At 34.9% G+C, this 22,449-nt stretch overlaps 1 protein-coding gene across 2 annotated transcripts in view; it reads right to left on the reverse strand.

Moving 5' to 3' along the window:
* CSMD3 (CUB and Sushi multiple domains 3) overlaps positions 1–22,449 on the reverse strand; it is a 1,328,729-nt gene that overhangs the window by 137,122 nt on the left and 1,169,158 nt on the right. The gene's annotated exons all lie outside the window — the stretch shown is intronic.

The raw sequence follows: 22,449 nt of genomic DNA on the forward strand, positions 1-22,449 counted from the left end.
AATGGCCCAGTTAAAGGAATAAGATGAACCTCTAGATGACATAAAAGAGTTGAGACAACTAATCATAGATGTTCAAACAAATTTCCTAAATAAATTCAATGCGATGGCTAAAGAGATTAAGGATATTAAGAAGACACTGGATGAGCACAAAGAAGAATTCGAAAGCATACATAAAAAAATAGCAGATCTTATGAGAATGAAAGGTACAATAAATGAAATTTAAAAAAACATTGGAATCATATAATAACAGATTTGAGGAGGCAGAAGAAAGGATTGATGAGCTTGAAGAAATGGCCTCTGAAAGTGAACATACAAAAGAACAGATGAAGAAAAGAAAGGAAAAAAATTGAGCAAGGTTCCAGGGAACTAAATGACAGCAAAAGGTGTGCAAACAGACATGTCATGGGTGTCCCAGAAGGAGAAGAGAAGGAAAAAAGGGCAGAAGGAATATTTGAACAAATAATGGTAGAAAATTTCCCAACCCTATTGAAGGACATGGATATTCATGTCCAAGAAGCATAACATACTCCCACCTAAAAAAATTCGAATAGACCAACTCTGAGACACATGCTCATCAGAATGTCATATGCCAAAAACAAAGAGAATTCTGAGAAAAGCAATGCATAACATATAAGGGATACCCAATAAGATTAAGTGCTGATTTCTCACCAGAAACCATGGAGGCAAGAAGGCAGTGGTCTGATATATTTAAGATACTACAAGAGAAAAAATTCCAACCAAGAATCTTATATCCAGCAAGACTGTCTTTCAAAAATGAGGGCAAAATTAGAATATTCACAGATAAACAGAAACTGAGAGAATTTCTAAGCAAGAGACCAGATTTTTAGGAAATACTAAAGGGTGTGCCACAGCCTAAAAAGAAAATATAGGAGAGAGAGGTCTGGAAGAGAGCCTAGAAATGAAGATTATATCAACAAAAGCAACTGAAAGTGTCAAAAGAGAGAAGAAAATAAAATATGACAGATAAAACTCAAATAGTCAGGAATAAATTTAACCAACAATGTGAAGAACTTGTATTCAGAAAACTGCAACTCAATGTTAAATCAAAAAAAGGCCTAAATAACTGGAAGAACATTCCATGCTCATGGACTGGAAGACTAAATATCATTAAGATGTCAATTCTACTAAAATTGATGTAGAGATTTAATGCAATCCTGATAAAAATTCCACTAGCACTAAAGAAAAAATTGAAAACATCAAATTTATTTGGAAGGGTAAGGGGTCCTGAATAGCCAGAAACATCATAATAAAGAAAAGCAAGGCCACATCTCCAGACTTTAAATCATATTATCTACACAATATTACAGACACAATAGACCAATGGAACCAAATTTGTGGTTTAGAAACAGACACTCACAGGTATGGTCAAGTGATTTTTGATAAGCCTGTCAAACTCACACAGCTTGGGCAGAACAATCCATTCAACAAATGGTACTGAAAGATTTGTATAACCATAGCCAAAAGAAGGAAAGAGGACCCTATCTCACACCTTATCCAAAAATTAACTCAAAATGGATCAAAAACCTAAATTTAAAAGCAAGAACCATAAAACTTCTAGACAAAATTATAGGAAAATATCTTCAAGACCTGTTGGTAAGTGGTGGATTCTTAGAGATAAGAGGAGGACTGAGTGGACTAATGATGTTTAATGTATGTGGAAGTTTTAATTAGCTTTACTGTAAAAGTGTGGAAATGTATAGAGTAGATGGTAACACAGTGAGTAACAGTAAGTTTATAAATGGGGATATGACTGAAAATAGTAGCCTAGGTATGTAAATGCCAATTGACAGAATGCTAGAGAATAATCTAAGTACTGGATAGCACAGTAAACCAAGAAGTGAATGAGAATTGTGGTTGATGGTACAGATGCAAGAGTGTCCTTTGTGAGCTAGAGCAAATGTATATCACTACTAAAGGGTGGTCAGAATGTGGAGAAGCATGGGAAATATACAGCTGGAGTTATCTATGGACTGTGGTTAGTAGCAGTAATATAATATTTTTATATTATCTATTCAAAAGTTGTACTGTGTTGATACTGAGGCAGTATGGAAAATGTGAGCCAAATGTACACTATGGACATGGTAAAAATCAGATGATATTATTTTACCTGTAGCAAATGTTCCACCACATTTTGATGTATTGATGGAGGGGTGTTGTTTGGGAATTCTGCACATGTGCATGAATGTTTTATAACTTTATAACTTCTGTCATAAAAAATATATTTTAAAAATAATATAGGATGGGTTGGGGGAAAAACACACCAAATGTAAGAATAAAGACTATGATTAGTAGTAAGATTTTGACAATATTCTTCCATAATTTGTAACAAATGTCTCACAACAATGCAAGGCGTTGGTGGAGGGTTGATGTATGGGACCCCTGTATGATGTTGTGCATGTTTGTTTTGTAAGTTCAAGACTTTTACTAAACACTTAATTGTTTATGTATGCCCATATATAAATGACATAAAAATAATAATAATAGGGTTGGTTGGGAGAAAATACTTTGGTTAGTAGTAATATTTTGACAATGCTCTTTAATCATTACTTAAAAAGGTTTAACAACAATGCAAGTTATTGGTGGTAGGGTGAGTTATGAGAGTCCTGTATGATGTTACATATGTTTGTTTTGTAATTTCACAACTATTATTGTACACTTATTGTTTATGTATGTTTATGTATGAATGATATACTTCAATAAAATAATTTTTTAAAATAGCTGCCTATAGATTGCTATATTTAAACTCAACTTGTGATGCAATCACCCATAAAATCATTACCATTCTTAGAATCTTTTCAGTATCTTGAAATCCAAAATGTGGAGAGAAACTGAAAAAAGGAGCCCAAAGGTTCTAGGCCATTTAACAGCAATGATCACATGAAGCTGTTAACCTGCGTGGGTGCTCTTGGAGTTTCTTGCCCTCTTCCCATTCCCTTTTAGTTGGTGACTTTAGGGCAAACAGATTGTATATGATACTCCACAGGGAGAGGCAAAGGTGTTTAGCCCATCATAGAAAGCAAATAATATCTTAGAGGGTATATGAAAAAAGGAAAAAAACAACAACTGAAACTATCTTCAGGGCAAAGATTTCCATTGAGAGTTTATTGTATCTTGTTGCAGTTTGAATAGCTATCTTTCATAGGAATATTGTTAAAGCTAAAAAGAAAATTTCCATTTATTATGTCCTAGGGGATAGACAAAGGGCATTTTAAGACTCAATTTGGGAAGATGGTTCAAGCATTCACATTATTCTTAATGTTCAAAAAATGCATAATTCAATCTGAAAAAAAAATTGAATATTCAGTACCAGCTACTACTTATCAAATTTTAACCTACAGAGTAACACTAAGTCAAATGATTAAAATGGTAAATAGAGTGATAGCATTCCTTCTTTCAATAAGCAATTAGTGAGCACCTACTCTCTACTCTGTGGCATATTAAATGCTGAAAATACAAAGTTCAATCACAACATATGCCCATGTATGAAAGAAGGTTAATGCTGGGTTAATGCTGGGGAAGCCAGAGACACACCAGCAGTCATCTCTTAGCCCTCCCCTATCCCCACCTCCTTTTCTATTATGTGCAGATGTTTCAGTATGCTTCCATTCTACAACCTAGGGGAGATTGTAGGTCTAAGGAAAACATCTGAACCAAACTTAAACCTGTTTTCCCTTTCCAGGAACAAGCAGTTCCAGCTGCTCAGCAGAGCTGGAACCTTTAGTGGCAGGGCCCCTTCCTTCTAGGGTTGTATAACTAGAGCAGCATGTATTTGTTTCTCCTCTTTGATGTAAAAAGAGGCATTTGGAGCTTCAATCCACTGACCCTGACCCAAGGATTTTGGCCTCCCTGGAAGACTGACCATGATGGGGTCTCTTTGGACCCTTTGTGCTATATAAGTGATAATGAGGTTATTTGCTAAAAGTCATTTTGTTTCTGATCTTGTGCTCCTACAATACATCATATAGCATCTTGCTCCACAGATAGGCAGCAAGAAATGGAGTTGAAAAGGAAAGTGGGAAATATATTGAACAATCACATAATCTTAAAGTAAACAATTGCACTTTTCTTCTTTAGAAAATGATGAGAGAATCTAGAGTTAGTACAAGCACAATCTTTTGTGTAAATCCTGGCTCCATTAGTTGCATGTTTTTTTCTGTTTTGTTTTTAGGCAAGTCCGAAAAGCTTTCTATGCCTCAGTTCCCTCACCTGTAAAATGGGATGATGAAAATACCAACTAGACATGAATAATTTGATGCTTAAAAAGAACTATATGTTTAATATTTAGAAAAGTATTGGGGATACCATAAAATCTCAAAAACTTAACTAACAATCTTGAAGGTTCTAAGTCTGTGAGGGCAGTTTGCATTTTAGATAGATACTCTGTTAAAGGGTATTTTTCTTCTTGTCATGAACATATATTTTGATTGTTTAAGATCAACAGGTCTCAAATAAATAATCTAGGAATCTTCCTATACATATATAAAATATATGAAAATTCCTATGAAGTGCCAAGAATTTAAAAACCTTTAGTCTTTTGATTGATGCAAAATTAGAAACTTTTCCATGTGCAAACACTTGCCTGGCTCTGAGAAAACCCAGGGGAGCCACCCAAACATTGCTAATAGCTCAAGATATAACAATAGGAAATTTATGAAGATGCAACACCATGTTTATGGAATTCAGAAATTTAGATAATCTAAAGCTGTCTCTAAGTCTGTATACCACTAGGAAGTAGAAAGTCAGGGAGATGATCTGGAAATAGAATTTGACTCAAAGAACAGAAGAAATGAACATCAATAAAACTATAAAAGATAAAAAAGGAAAAGAGCTTAGAAAGATCGATTATACTTATTCGTTTGTAATATATTCTGAGTTAATGGCAGTTGAAATTAGAAATAACTAATAATTTAATTTGTGCAGGAAGTATTTCTGTAATTAATATTTTATGAGATGTTGGTATGAATAAACTACTTAGGGCAAGAAAATTAGTGTAAGTAAAAATATAATTAATCTTAAAATCCCTTTTTTTCCTCAAATAATCAATTATCTAATTAGCCTGAAGGAAGAGACCATTTATAGTGATTATAAAAGTAAACTCATTAAAATTTAATAATGCATCAACTCTTAAGCATTGTGCTCTAGGAAGGAAAGCAGCAAAATAAACTGTTGTGCCATATCTTTTTATTAGTTATAAGCTAGAGTCAAATGGATAGAATTTAGAATATTTACTACTTTGTGGCTATTTTTATGTTTTTGGGTATTCAGAGCAGGCCTTCAACTCTGACATGGGATGGAAAGGTGCTTTCATACCACCTGAGTTTTTCCATAATTTACAGCAAAATTATAGGAGATGTCGTGATTGTTCTTAGTGGTGAGGGAAAGGAGAGTCTATTACCTTTCCTTTCATCACACAATACATTCTGAGAGCTTTGATGACCCCCCAAATTAGGAAATTCCATTACTGCATTTAGTTATCCCTTTAAAAGAGTGTTTGCAAATTCAAAACCAAAAACTACTCTTTGAATTATGGATGCGCTACAGTCCCTCTAGAATTTTCCATAAGTGAATTTTAAATGGTACCTCAACAAAGGTAAAGAAATATGATGGAAATGATATATGCATACCACAAACAGTCAGATCCAAGAATGTTAATGTTGATGATCTATCAGAGTGCAAGGTACAGAGCAACTGGAAATGACAACTACTTTTTATGGAAAGTCACTAGCAATTGATATTTAATGACATTCTATGAACTAGGAACATTTTCCCTAGCAAAAAAAAGCTTATTTATGCAAGATACAATTATAACCACGAGCATATCTGTTTAAAAAAACAATAACAAAACAACAAAAAGCACAAATTGTCATTTTAATAATTGGTTCCCATCTTAGTGCAATTATGGATCAGGACACAGAAAAAAATGATACATTACATAACAAAAATATTGGATAAATTGTATTTACTTAACTTAGTGTACCTACAGCTATTCACATGACTATTTACCTAGAACACATTCTTAATTCAAAGAACAGTATAGCTTCATGTTGGCTCATGGATAACTCATGTCAGAAAATAGCAAACACTTATTAGGGCCCTTTTTTAATGTTTCAGCTTCTCTCCACTAACAGAGATATTTCCTAAGATTGTCAGGGAAAAATGTCTTCTATTCTGACTGCATTCTTTCTCTTCAAATTCTAATCTCTTTTGCTGTTAAGAAAAAACAAAGTCTCTTTTCCTGAAACCATGCATTAATAATGATTACCTATTTATGCATTTTTTAGTTTGTTTGAATTTGCTCACATAAAATCAGAAAAAATCAGACTTTCCAAAAAAAGTATATTAGAGTAAATTTCCCAATGGAAGATTTCTATTTACTAAATCAATTTTTGTGTCTTTAATTTTAAAAAGTTGCCATGATTCAATTTATTTGTGGAAGAGCTAAAACCTCCAAAATATCATCGTTTGAGCACTACAGCAATAAACATTAGAATATATGTACATATCATAAATATGGTATCCAGTTGCCATTTTTTTTTACTTTGCAAGTAGTACTATATATACTTTCTATAGCGGTTTCACTCATTAGAAAATATATCTACACTTGCATTTTCATTAGTAAACTTAGGAAAAACTTTTGGTTCTTAGATCTCACTGCAAGGTATGAGGTGAAATTATTACAGTTAAATAAAAGTGTTTTTGTTGCTCTTGATTTATTTAAATCTATACTTAACAGCTAAAAGTCAATAATAATGTTTAAGGAATTGAAAAGCCCACTCTCCAATGGAATAAAGCAAAAACATGACCACATACACCATGATATCTAAAAACAGAAGACGAGAAGACTCTATTCTTCCCTTTGTCTAATCTTCAACATCTAAATAGCCATATATTTTTCAGTTTTACCTCATTAATAACTCCCGAACCTTTTCCTTTTCATTTACACAGCCACAATTACTGCATTCAGAATTTCTCATGTGAACCATTGCAACAATCTCCTCTGACCTGAACTCTTTATGCTGTGAATTCTTCACTCTCCAAAATAAAGGAGCTTTTCTCTAAAATTCAAAACTGATCATATTATTCCTTGAGTTGAAATCCTTCATGATCTCTATTTTGTATAAGATAAAGGATCTTCTGCTTCCTTAATCTTACCTTCTAATACCATTGAGCTACTCCAGCTAAATGGATTGATTTCAACAGAATTAAGGGGCATCATTTATCGAAGGTTTACTATGTGCCTGGCACAGTGATAAACACTTTACATGGATTATCTCATTAAATTCTGAAACAATCTTTTCAGTTATTTCCTATTATTATCCCCTATTACACATAAGAAAATTGAGTTTATAGGGAACCTCAATAATTTGCCCAGTGTCACATGTCTATCAAGTGGCCACAACAGAAACCACAGTCTGACTCAATAATAAATGCTCTTATATCCATATATATGGCAGGGTGTCCCTTCAAAGCATTGAACTATTTCCATTTCTATCTTTTAATTCCTCATCTACAAAAGGGACTTTTATTTGTCCTTTGGTGAAGTTTTCCCTAACTCCCACCAAGAGTAACAAACGTCTAATAGATTTGATCAACACCTTCTTTATACCCCTACATGAATTATATCAATTGCCCTTATACTTTGGTCACTGCAAAAGTAATGTGGGGAGCTTGGTGAAAATGCAAATGCTTTACTAAATATCAGAAAAAACTGTCTTGATCTTCTAGAGTGGAGTATTGTCAAATAGATTTTTAACAATACTGCAATGTGATTATAATGCACAAGTATCTTACATAAACATACTTATAGTGCTTATACTATAAGTTTTGCAATTACTTGTTTGCATGCCCTTAGTTAGAATGAGGGTTTTTTTAAGGCTGGATCTTATGGAAATTATAACTCCACACCCAGAAAATGTGCCTAGTGTTCATTAGGTGCTCAAGAAATATTAAGTGAAGAAATGAATGGATAGGTCCTTTATCATTAAGAAGGGATAAGGAAGAGGAAAATTATGGCAGGCACTTCTATTGAATTCCCTAATAAAGTGTTTAGGACAATTTGCTCTGGAATTAAATTATCTGAGGTTTTTAAACCTACTTTTATTGATTAACTAGGAAAATTTAAGAGTTCTGAGGCTATTCTCTAAATCTATTTTGCCAGTGACTGGAAAAATTAAATAAAAATATATCGGACTTTGGCCCAGTGGTTAGGGCGTCCGTCTACCATATGGGAGGTCCGCGGTTCAAACCCCGGGCCTCCTTGACCCGTGTGGAGCTGGCTCATGCGCAGTGCTGATGCGCGCAAGGAGTGCCGTGCCACGCAAGGGTGTCCCCCGCGTGGGGGAGCCCCACGCGCAAGGAGTGAGCCTGTGAGGAGAGCTGCCCAGCGTGAAAAAGAAAGAGCAGCCTGCCCAGGAATGGCGCCGCCCACACTTCCCGTGCAGCTGACGACAACAGAAGCGGACAAAGAAACAAGACGCAGCAAATAGACACCAAGAACAGACAACCAGGGCGGGGGGGGGGGGGAGGGGGAATTAAATAAATAAATAAATCTTTAAAAAATATATATATATATATATATCTATAATACATTAGCACAGAGACCCCACTCCTATCAAGAAGGCAGAGTGAGACATTTCAGGGCTCCGACACCCCCACAGATGCTTTGAACAACCAGCAGAAGTTGGCAGAAATATCTTTCTTGAAACTCCAGAAAACAATTAAAGAACTGTACTATAAGTGCTGAATCAAGAAAAAGTCTACCTAAAAATGGTAGGATCAGACTTCCAGGAAGATGGCAGACTAAAAAAACTCAGGACTCACTTTTCTCCCAGAAAAATAGCTAGAGGACAAGCAGAAATGACATGGAAAAAAATCTTCTAGTGTTTAGGACACCAGGGGAAGGCTGGACATTGTCCAGAGAAGAGAGGAGCAAAGGAAAAGAATTGCGACTGCAAAACTGTGAGTAAAAAACCACAGCAGCAAATGCTGGCACCCTTCCCCACCATATAGACACTTTTGAATTCTCAGACCTAAGAGCCCTGGCAACAGACAAAATGGACTCCAGGGATCCACCTCAGCAGGAAAGGAAAGAGAGAGGGACACAGGCAAAGGTTGTCTCAGCATTTGACCCACAAATTTGGTCTGCTGTGTTCCAAGGGCCCTCCCAGGCTGAATAGGGCAGAACCATTGTTTGCCTTCAGAGCTGGCAAGGGACTTAAGAGATCCAACCCTCCCAATCTCCTTCTTTACTAATTGGGGTTGATTTTTGAGGACACAGAGGGCAGTGGAACTATTTCCACTTTGCTGCCAGCAAAGGCTGGAGAATTGCTCCTGAAAAAAATTTAATTACTAGGCTTTTAGCCCCTAGGCAAGAACCTCTGTCACATTTAGACAGTCCATGTTGCAGCAAACACATTCTAACCTGGTATTGAACTGACAGGGCTGCTAAAGATCTCCATCTGCTGGCAGACCAAGGAAGTTCATGTGAGGAAATTATAAGTAAGTAAGAAGCTTTCAGGGGTTAACTCTTAGGAAATATATAATACTAGGCTAAGTTTCAACTTCACCAGAAAAGGTTCATAAGTACAATCATCAATATTAGGGTCTGGCGTAATGGTCTGTCTTGATTCCCGAGTCACTGCCCATGTTCTCAGGGGATTCTTGCCATTCTATTAGAGAATATAGCAGGACTCCCCAGGATGGGAATTTAATATTCTTTCAGTTATTGAGTGGGTCTCTACTCATCAAGACAACATTCCATGAACATTTGAGCATACTCATATGTCTTCAAGGCATGCTCCAGGTACACCCCTCCCCACACATCCCCCAAACACTGACACCCCACACCAGCGATCCTCCCCTGGCACAGTCATGATCCTTCTCTGATCCAAAACTTCTCCAAAATTGAAGCCAAAAACAAAAAAAAACAACAAATTTATAAGAAAATAAAATAATTTTTAAAATAACAAATAAATACAAAATTTAAAAAATTTAAAGATTTGAAATAAAATAAATATTTTTATACATTGTGTCTTACCTCACTGTAAGATCTGTTATATTGTATGTACAGTGATAATTTCTTCTGTATGTTCCCCCAGTGTCTTAAGTCTTTTTCTGGCCTTAGACCCTCCCTCCCTTAGTTGCTAGGAAGTGGTTCTGCAACCCATTATGGAGTCCAGAGCCCATATTTGAGCAATAAGGACAATCCTAAAGATTCAGAACAGGCTGAACCAAGAATCAAAGAACAGCAGTAACACACAGCCTCCCACCACTAAAACCTTACAAAAGAATGAGATATCGAGCAACTGAGTAAATTCACCACCCTAATAAGATAACTATACATCAGTAAAAAATTACAAGCCACTCTAAAAAAATAGAAGAAATGGCCCAAAAAGAGTAACATATCAAAGCCCCAGATGAGACCCAGAATTTGAGACAACTAATCAGTAAGATGCACACAAATTTCCAAAATTAAATTAATAAGTTGAAAGACAATATGCTAAAAAGATAAAAGACATTGTACTAGTCAACCAAACGGGTGCTGATTCAAAGTACCTGAAATCTGTTGGCTTTTATAAAGGATATTTTTTGGGGGTAGAAGCTTATAGTCACAAGGTCCTAAAGAGTTCAATCAAAGTACCATAAGAGGTACTTGCTCACCCAAAGTCATTTGCCACATGTTGAAGCAAGATGGTGGGTGACACCTGTGAAGGTTCAGCCTACCTCTTTCCTCTTAAGGCTCCATGGGTCCAGGCTCTAATGATCTCAGCCGTAGGCTGGTATAAGGCTAGTCTGTCTCCCTGAGGCTCATTTCTTTCCTGGTTTAGCTGCTCTGCTATCTTCATAAGGTCAGCTATAGACTATCAGGCACATCTCTCTTCCTGGGGCCTCTGTTGTGTCTAATAGAGGCTTCTCTCTTTTCTCACATATCTGCTTCTCTGTGTAACTACTTCCATGTGAGAGTCTGTTTTATCATTCCACCAAGGGCCTGGGTCACAAGAGTGAGTCACAAACTAATGATGTGGTTGAATCAAAGCTCTAATCTTAAAATAATTTAATCAGACATCTCAACTGACTCTTGTACAATCAAAGGGTTTTTATGCCCAGAAAAGAACAGTTTACAAATAGTATATATCTATATATATGAATTTATCAATAATATCAAACTGCCACAGACATCAAGAAGACAGTGAGTGAGCATAAAGAAGAATTTGAAAACCCTTATAAAAAAAGTAACAGAGCTCATGGCAATGAAAGATACGATAGATGAGATAAAAATTGTATTAGAGACATACAACTGCGGGTGCAAAATGATAGAAGAAAGGATAAGTTATTCAGAAGACAGAACATCTGAAATTGTAGAGAGGAAAGAACAAAGAAAGGAGTGGAAAAATTGAGCAAGGGCTCAGGGACTTAAATGACAACAAAAAGCACAACATATGTGTCATGGGAGTTCCAGAACAAGAAGAGAAGGGACAAGAGGCTGAAAGAGTATTTGAGGAAATAATAGCTGAATATTTCCCAACTCACAAAAGATATGAACTTGAATGTTCAGGAAGCACAGCATACCCCATTCTATCAGCCTATATCTCTGTACTTGTTTATTTCTTTCAGGTTTAAAAGTTATTTTAAAACATTCACAAAGAGAAACTAAGAGAGTTCATTAAGAAAAAAAAAGACTCAAACTTTGCAGGAAATAGTAAAGGAAGCCTATAACTTCAAAGAAATAGACAGTTACGGAGGCTTGGAGGAGAGAATAGAAGATGAAATAACAGAAAGGATAACCAAAAGAGTAAAAGCACAGGCAAAAATAATATGAAAGGACTAAGTTTATACAAAGTATCATCTCAGATCATAATGGAATTAAATTGAAAATCAATAGTAAGTAGGAAAGAGGTATATTTGCAAATGGGTGGAGGCTGAACAGCACATCCCTAAATAATCTGTGAGTCAAATAAGAAATTGCAAGTGAAATTAGTAAATATACTGAGGCAAATGAAAACCAGAACAAAACTTATCAAAACTTACGGGATACAGTGAAGGCAGGGCTGAGAGTGAAATTTATCACCCTCAATGCCTATAGTAAAAAAGGAGATAAAATCAAAGATCTAAAAGAACAAATAGAGAAAAGATAAAAAGAAGAGCAAACCATTCCGAAAGTGAACATAAGGAAAGAAATAATAGAGATAAGAGCAGAAATAAATAAAATTGAGAACAACAACAACAACAACAATCAATAAAACAGTAGAAAAAAATCAACGAAACCAAAAAGTAGTTCTTTGAGAAGATCAATAAAATTGACAAACCCCTAGCTAGACTAAAATGAAAAAAAGAAAGGAGAAATAAATAAAATCAGAAATGAAAGGGCTGAAGTTATGGCTGACCCCACAGAAATACAAAGCATCATAAAAGATATTACCCATGGTTCAAGCCCCGGGACTCCTTGATCCATGTGGAGCTGGCCCACGCGCAATGCTGATGTGCGCAGGGAGTGCCGTGCCACACTGGGGTGTCCACCACATGGGGGAGCCCCATGCGCAGGGAGTGCACCCTGCAAGGAGTGCCACCCGGCAGGAAAGAAAGTGCAGCCTGCCTAAGAATGGTGCCGCACACATGGAGAGCTGACATGACAAGATGATGCAACAAAAAGAAACATAAATTCCCATGCTGCTGACAACAACAGAAGTGGACAAAGAACATGCAGCAAAAGAGACAAAGAGAACAGACAACTAGGGCAGGGGGAAGGGGAGAGAAATAAATAAATAAATAAATCTTTTTTTTTTTAAAGAGGCTATTATGAGAAAATGTATACCAATAAAAAAGGCAACTTAAATTAAATGGTAAAATTCCAAAAAAAACACAAATAACCTACACTGATGGTATAAGAAAACAAGAACTTAACAAATCAATCACAGTTAAAGAGATTAAATCAAGCAATTAACCAGAAAGCTTTACAGGTGAATTCTACCAAGCATTTGGAGAAGAATTAACACCACTCCTCTTTAAACTCTTCCAAAAATTTGAAGAGGAGGGGAAATTACCCTCAATATCACCCATCTCTATAATGAACAAAGATGCAAAAATCCTAAACAATATATGTACCAATGGAATCCAACAGCATACCAAAAGACTTATACATAATGACCAAGTGGGATTTATCCCTGGTATGCAATGCTGGTTTAACATAAGAAAATCAATTAATATATTATCACCACATTAACAAATTGAAGTAAAAAACACATGATAGTCTCAATTGTTGGAGAAAAGGCACTGAACAAAATCCAGCATCCTTTCTTGATTAAAAACACTTTGAAAAATAAGAATGGAAGGAAAATTCCTCAATATTCTAAAAGGCTATATGAAAAACCTAAAGCCAACATTGTACTCAATGGGAAAGGTTGAAAGCTTTCCATCTAAGATCAGGTACAAGACAATGATGCTCATTTGTCACTATTATTATTCACATTGTGCTAGAAATTCTAGTATAGCAATTAGAGAAGAAGAAAAAAAATACATCCAAATAGGAAAAGCAGTACAACTCACACTATTTGTGCGACACGATCCTATATTTAGAAAATTCGGAAATGTTTACAACAAAATTACTTGAGCTAAAAAACAAGTTCAGCAAAGTGGCAAATACAAGGTTGACACACAAAAACCAGTACTAACTACGCTAGCATTGAGCAATCTAAGAAGGAAATTGGGGAAAAATTCCATTTACAATAGCAAGAAAAATACTCAAATACCTAGGAATCAATTAACCAAAGAAGTACAGAACCTATGTGCAGAAAACTACAAAACAATTTTAAGATAAATCAAGGAAGACCTAAACAAAAGAAATTCCATATTCATGGATTGGAAGACTAAATTTTGTGAAGATGTCAATCCTACCCAAACTGATTTATAGATTCAATGCAAGACCAGTCAAACTTCCAAAGGGCTATTTTACAGACATATAAAAGGCAATTACCAAATTCATTTGGAAGGGAAAGTGCACCCATATAGCCAAAAGAATTCTAATAATGAAGACCAATATGGGAGAAATTTCACTGCTTGACCTGGAAACATATTAGAAAGCTGCATGGTGTTGGCATAGAGATAGACATATGATTAGTGGAATTGAATTGATAGTCCACAAATAAACCCTCACCTCAATGACCAACTGGTTTTTGAAAAAGGTACTGGAGGAACTGGAAAACCATAACCAAAAAAATGAAAGAGGACCCCTATCTCACTTGATACACCAGAATTATCTCAAAATGAACCAAAGACTGGAATATAAAAGCCAGGAACACAGAAGTACCAGAAGAAAATGAAGTGAAAATTCTTAAAGACTTTGTGATATGTAGTGGTTTCTTGGAACCTATACCTAAAGCATGCACAACAAAAGAAAAAATAGGTAAGTGCAACCTCCTCAAAATGAAACACTTTTGCATCTCAAAGTACTTTGTTAAAAGGTCGAAAAGACAGCATATGCAATGGGAGACAATAAGTGGAAATCATATGTCTTATGAGGGTTTTATATCTATGATATATAAAGAGATTATACAATTCAACAATAAAAAGACAAATGACCCAATTAAGAAAAAATGTGCAAAAGACTTGAACAGGCATTTGTCCAAAGAAGAAATATAAATGGCCAAAAACACATGAAAGAATGTTCAACATCACCAGAGATAAGGGAAATGTAAATCATTTCACACCAATCAGAATGGCCGCTATTAAAAAGACAGGGAACTACAAGTGTTGAAATATGGATGTGGAGATATAGAAACATTTATTCACTGTTGGTGGGAATGTAGACTGGTACAGCCACTGTGGAGGACTGTTGGGCAATTCCTAAGGAAGTTGAATATAGATTTGCCACATGACCCAGCTATATACCACTACTAGGTGTATAACCGGAACTGAGAGAAGTGACATGAACATGCATCTGTACTCTGATATTCATAGCATCATTATCCAAGATTGTCAAAAGTTGGAAACAACCCAGGTATCTATCAAACAATAAATGGATAAACAACCTGTGCTATATACACATGATGGAATATTATGCAGTTTTAAGAAGAAATGAAGTTGAAACCATATGACAACATGGATGAACCTGAAGAACATTATGTTGAGTGAAGCAAGCCTGATACAAAAGGACAAATATTGTATGACTTCAGTGCTATGAACTAAATATATTGCATAAGCCCATGGAGTTAATAACTTGAATTTTCTGCATCACCAGAAAATAGAGTGAGGTTAGAGAATGGAAAGTTGAGGGTTAACTTGTGCAGAATTGGTAAAAGGATGTGTTAATCTTTGGAAATGAATAGATAAGGTGAAAGCCACCATAATGTTTGTTACTAGCAGTACTATTATGCGGGTATCAAAGTGGTTTAAAGGAAAAGTCTGAGGTCATGTATATTACTCAAGCTAAAAAATGTAACATGTAACTGTATAGCACAGTAAAAACCTGTATGTGAAATATGAATATGGGTAAAATTGCACGTATAAGACTGTTTGTCTTTGAAGCTGAATAAATGTTTAATGTTACAAGATGTTAATATCAGACAAAACAATGTCTTTATGCTAAGTGAAAGAAACCTGAAACAAAGAACTACATATTGTATTATTCCATTAATACAGAATGTAAATATAAACCAACATATTTTTTAAAGATGAAATTAGCTTAGTGGTTATTTATTTAGGGCTGGAGAAGGACTGCTAATTGGTGTGGAGTTTTTCTTTTTGAAGTAATGAAATTGTTCTAAAATTTTTTTGTGGTGATAGATGTAAAACATTGTGATTATATTAAAAGCCAGTAATTATACACTTTAGATAGATCATATGGTATATAAATTTGTCTCCATAAAACTGCTTAAAAATTAAATAAAATAATTGTACGAGAATAGTCAGAAACAGCAGCTATGTATAGCAGGGGAAACATAGTGAGATTGAGGGGTGAAGAATTTCCTTGTTTTTTCCTCTGTTTTTTGTTTATTATTTTTATTATTGAAATAATGGAAATGCTATAATAATGATTGAAATGATGAATGTACAATTATGTTATTACATCAAACCATTATTATACACTGTGGATGATGCATATGCTTTATCAATATGTATCAATAAAATTGATTTGCTTTTTTAAAAATAGTGGTAGGATCTCATAGTGCTTGGGATGGCCCCTTCCCTGTCCCTCACTTCCTGGATCCCTGGTCCCAGTTCTGGAGTCATGAACAAACTGGAAGCACTTATGTCCATCCCAGTATGTCTGGTGGTGGTCTGGGGGACTAGACATCTCAGAATTTTCCCTGCATGTGGAAGGCTCAGAAAGCTCTTCTACAGAATCCTGGAAGAAGAGAAAAATAGTGCTGCTTGAGGAAGGGCTTGTTGGCTATAGGACATATAGGGCAGGGCTCAAGACCATGAGGAAACTATCACCTAGAGAAGAGTGGACGTTTGCATCTGTGTAAATGCAGGGATTCCTAAGGCCACATGCATATCACCAAGAAAAGAAGAGATATATGCACAAAAAGGATCAGAGAGGACCCTATACTTTGGTTTGGAGCTATTCTCTGAACTCATTATATGGATAAGCTCTAAAAAAGAGTTCTCACACAGCAAAGACTGGAAGGATGCTTTGATTTTTGGGTTTTTTTTTTTTGGATTTTTTTGCACTGTTTCTTTTTATGTTTTGATTTGTTAGTTCCTGTCCTTTAAGAAAAGCTCCGTCATTACACTAGTTGGATACAAGCTTAAGGAATAGATCTTCAGAGTCTGAATTGCACCAATAACATATTCAAATATCAAAATGCCCAGGTTTCAACAGAACGTTATAAAACATACAAAAAATAAAATATAATAGGCAAATGATAGCCCAGACAAAGGGAAAGATTAAAGCATTAGAAACCACTTATGGGGAACACCAGACCTGATATGTACCAGAGAAAGACTTTTTAAAAATGTGCTCAAAGAAAACATGGAAAGAAAACATGGAAAAAGAACTAGAGGAAATAAAGAAAATGATAGATGAACCCAAAAAGAATATCGATAAAGAGATGGAAATTATGAAAAGGAACCAAATAGAACTGAAGACCACAGTAACAGAAATTTAAAATTCCCTATTGGGGCTCAAGAACAAATTGGACTATAGCTGGCAGAAAAAATCAGTGAATTTGAAGATAAGAAAACTAAGTTATTCAATCTGAGGAACAGAAAGAAGAATAAGGAAAAGTGAACAGAGCCTGAAGAACCTGTGTGACATCATCTAGCATATCAATATATGCATCATAAGAATCCAGAAGAAGAAAGAGGCAGAGAGAAAAAAATATAATGGTTGAAATTTTCACAAATTGAGCATGAATATGCATATCTAAGATGGTCAACAAACTCTAAAAATGATAAACCAGGGTTTATTATAATCAAACTATCTAATGCCAAAGATAAAGAAAGTCACAAGAGAGAAGCAATAGGCCATGTAAAAGGTAGTCTCAAAGAAAACCAAATCGTATGGGAAACAAATGAAAAATCAGTTTTTCTTCTTCTTAAAAAAAAAAAAGTAGTTTCCTAAGTCCAGTCCTCTTTCTTTAATAAGTAACTAGGAAAAGGACCTAGAAAAACTGGCACATGTGGTACACTTAGCTTGGGTGCTGGGGTAGGGATAGGCAAGGGATAGTGCACAATTTTACAAATTGGTAATTTTCCTTGGATAGATGAAGCTATTGATTTTTCACTTTTCCAGCAAATATTCATTGAGGATATAAAAAGAGGAACACATTGTATTGTGCCCTATTGGAAATAAATAATACACTGTCCTCAAGTAGCTTTATATTTATTAGGAGAGAAAATCCAAGAATGTTAATTAAAATAAATGACCTAAACACTAGTAATTTCAAAATACTACAGGATCTTGTAAATGAGAACATGTCACTCCTCTGCTCAAAACTCCCTAATGATTCCCAACTTCACTTAAAGTAAAAAAATGAAAGTCCTTACCGTGACCTACAGGCCCCAGAGGACTTCACCTGCCTTTCATCTCTCATCATTTTCTACTACCTCTACCTACTTGCTGTTCTTCATACTTTTTATATTAAGGTATTTACTCTGGCTGTTTCTAGAACACTTTTTCCTCAAATATCCACAAAGCTAACCTTCTCAGGTCCTTCTACTTTTCAATCACCATCTGTATGAAACCTAGACTGATCACCCTGTTTAAAATGGTAACATCCCAACTCCAGTCCTAGCATTCCTGGTCTCTCAGCTCTCTCTCTGCTTATTTTCCATGACATATCACTTTCTGAAATATTATACAGCTTATTGATTTTTATAATTTTGGTTTTTTTTTCTGTCTTCCCTGTTAGACTGTAAGCACCCCTTGGGCAAGTATTTATTGTCTCTTTTCTTCCCTAATGTGAACAATGCTTGGCACATAAAAAGTGTTCAGTAAATAGTTGTTGAATGAATGTACATGGACATCCAGAGGGCTAAAAAGAAAGTGATATCAGCATTCAAAGAAATTGGGTTGTATTAATTGAGTAAGTGAAGTTAAGAATTAAGGTAAACTTAAGAACTAAGAGTTTAAATAGAGAAAGGAAGAAGAGAAGTGGGGCATGCCAGGTGGTAGGAATGAATAGGGAAAGGAGCAGAAGGAGGAACAGGCATGATGTACCTAGGAAGCAAATAATGACTTCATCTGGTTTAGTGGGAGTAGTATGAAATAAATTATTATTGAAGTAGGAGGTAAAAGAATATTGCCTATATTGAGTAGAAAATAGGAAAGCAGTGTTACAAAATTATCAAAATGAGTCTCTAGAAAGATTGAGACCAAAGTGTGGGGAGGATAGAGTTGGCAAAAGGGGCATTGTATGTCTGACAATGATGATGATGATGATGATAATGATAATGATAATAATAATAATAAGGGTATGTGGTGGCTTGGACCTACGTACCCCAGAAAAATATGTTTTTAAACTTTATCCATATTCCTGTGGGTATGAACCCTTGTATATAATACCTTTGGATGAGGTCACTTCAGTTAAAGGTGTGGGCCAACTGAAATCAGGATGAGTCTTAATTCTGTTACCTCAGGCCTTAAAAAAAGGCCTCAGAAAGAAAGACACATGGGGCAGCCAGAAGCTAGAAGTTAAAGGAACCCGGAAGAGAAAGGAAAAGTCGGGAGAGGCTGCCATGTGCATGGCCATGTGACTGAAAAGTCAGACCAACAATCACCAGCAGCCAGCCCCAGAATGCCACAGTTCTCTTAGGAGAAAGCATTGCCTTGATAATGCCTTGATTTTGGACTTCTCCTAACTCAAAGTGTGAGCTAATAAATTCCTATTGTATAAGCCACCCATTGCATGGTATTTATTGTAGCAGCCAGAAAGTAAAACAGGGTCTGACATTCCAAAGTTAAAATATCAGGATCTCAAGTTCAAGGGAGAAAGGGTACTAGGTTATAAAAATCAGCCCATTTGCCAGCATTTATCTTTTAAATAAATAAAATGCCCATAATGAATCCAAACTGAAGCAGGGTATATCTGTCTGATAACTGAAATCTAGATTTTTTTTCCTGAAAACTGATCAGTGAGTAGGGAAGTCAGATGGAGAAAACACCTCTTGCCAGGAGGAATTGCAGCCATATTTCCATTTCCTGAGACAGAAGAACACTTGCCATATTTCCTGAAACCATTACTATTTAAAATTTTCCTCTAGGAATATAGTCTGCTTTCTGATTTTAAAAAAAAAATGGAGACTGTCCTTTTTATACATATGTTTCTGAAATCTTAGAATCCCTTAAAATCTTTTGTATCTGTGGCTGATAATCATGGTGTGATAAGGAGACAATTCTTGCCTATTGTGATTCCTCCCTTATGTCATCCTGTGGGCAGAACTTATTTCTCAGAGACTGTCATGAAAGAAATATCAAAGATGAGCAGTGAGATAAATATCTCTTCAGTGGAGAAAATTTAATGTAACTATACATTTACACACATACATACACATATGCACAGGCACAGATCTCACACATGCAATTATTTTTTCCAGTTCCCAAAGCATTTTGCTACATAAAAATTTCTAAACTTAAAGATCTTTTTAAATTTTTCTTATATTCCTTGTTTATATTCATTAAGAAATAGTTTTTCTCTTACAGGGATTATTGCATCCTGACATCTCAACCAGTAACACTGGGGCTTCTGAATACCTAAGGAATTTCTTAAAAATTTCTACTAGTTAACATAATCTGCCTTGACAAACAGTCTAGAATTACCACAAAATAACTGTTTCTACATTAAGGGAAGCTTACATTTTGAAGCTTGACAGACATTATTCTTTCCATGAACAAGATGGATTATTCGCCAAAAAAGCCACTGTGCTTGTGTAAAGGGGTAGCATATTCTCCAGAGTTTCTCAAAGTTTTGTACTTAAGTGTATACAAATGAGCAGTCAGTTTTTTAGATTGCCCTGCTGAACCATTAGCATTTGATGATTATATATTTTAATCAGAGTAACTGAAACTGCTGCTGTTCAATCTGTTAACAAAGTAGCCAAAAAATCCTGCCATAACTTGTTTTTGATCTCTTTGCCTTTAAAACCTAGAGCAGAATTTATTAGTAAGTTTAGTTCTATAAAGCTGTACTTAGTCTTTAAAATTTCTTGTTCAATATCCCCCATCCTTTGCATACAATTAATATCTTACAAATGCTATGTTAATGTCCCCATTGACTAGACAATATATTTGAAAGCGTGAATATTCCAAAATCATTGCAAATACTTAAGAGACTATTAGGTATCCAATGAAACCAATTACACTATTGTCTACTAAATATATTTTCCTCTCCTCCCTTTATCTATCCCTTTCCTACTTCCCTCCCTTTTTTCCAAACTCTGTAACATTATTTTTCTCATCTGTTTTTCTGAACCCCTTTCTTTTTCCTATTTATAGCTCTGACTTAAATTTAAATTCACTGAATTTGTTTAAAAACAGTACATCCAACTGGAGTGTTTTTATGGAGCGATGTTACCAAGTGTAACCATTTGGTGAGGAATTTGCTTAATTTCTCCAAAAAGAGGTCTTTGAATACCTGGAAAATATTTAACTTCTTTTGTTCAGTTATGATTAGACCAAATTATTATTTTAATATATCTTTACAGCATTTTTGTATTACCAATTTTTTTTATATTCACTTTAATCAAGGAATTTTGTTCCAATCGAAAAGAAGCATTCAGCAACTGTTTTGGTGTCTTAGATAATACCCATCAACACAATGCTTAAACATTTTGACAATAATCTTAGCCTCTTCTAATAGGCTGCCACCTTGTGGTTTTTGAAAAATCCAGCAACGTTGTCCTGAGACTGCATAAATAAGGATGCCTAGGTTTTTGCTTGTTTGCTTTTCTCTTGGGTGGAGAATGCAGATACTTAATGATTCTTAAGAAGTATCTGGGGACCAGTTTGAGCCTAAAGCAGCTCTCTGACAACATGTGCTTTAGACTATGTGAAACTAAAGCTAACAAATTGTCATTCCTATGAGTGGCTTTCACAATGTTGAGGGTTGGTAATCTTATTTTTTAAAACAACTACACCTAAAATACATGGATTTATTATTTTTTATGCTCATTCATTACCTATGGCAATTTCCCCCACATTCTTGAGTTTGATTTGGATAACTCATTTCGAAAATACTGTATGTCTTGATTTCTCATTTTATAAAAATAACTAGTTAAATATAGGTGGATAAAAATTCATAAATATAGGAAAGATTATACTCCACATAATAAAGTTTTCACTAGGCTAGGAAAGAGATTTTATCTAATTCATCTTCCAATCTCCCTACAATTCTAATCAGAATGTCCTTCACATAGTAGGTAGTCAACTTTATTTTTTTTCAACTAAAGATCAGGATTAATGATGCTTCAATTATATCTAGTATGCTTTTTTGGTCATAGATGTTGCTTTCCCAGAACCCTAACATTACCAGAAAATTTATACCTAGTAGTTATTGTTTTCTCTTAATAAAAATAGTAAAACTGCCAATTCTAGGAGACAAGGTACTCTGTATTAACAGCTATTATTAGTTAAATAGCCTGTTGCTCAATTTCCTTCATTTACTGATAATAATTTTAAAAGTTTCTAACCAAAAGAAAAGTTTGAAAAAATTCTAGATGCTTGGATAAGTATTTCCATTAAATTTTAATGATTTTATACTATTTATCTAATACAAATAAATTATCTTTTCCACACTCAACAGTACATTTTAGAAATACAGAAGTTGTAAGCAAGGGACTTTTAAAAAGTTTCTTCAATTTATTTGTGATTATAATAACTTAATCATCTGTATTATGAATACCTATCAAAACAGATGCTGCTTTTGAATTGCATCACTTACGATGAACCCAACTTTCTGATTATGAATTTCATATCTCCCAGGAGTCACCCTG

This window comes from Dasypus novemcinctus, chromosome 14, assembly GCF_030445035.2.
Source record: "Dasypus novemcinctus isolate mDasNov1 chromosome 14, mDasNov1.1.hap2, whole genome shotgun sequence".
Lineage (NCBI taxonomy): Eukaryota > Metazoa > Chordata > Mammalia > Cingulata > Dasypodidae > Dasypus > Dasypus novemcinctus.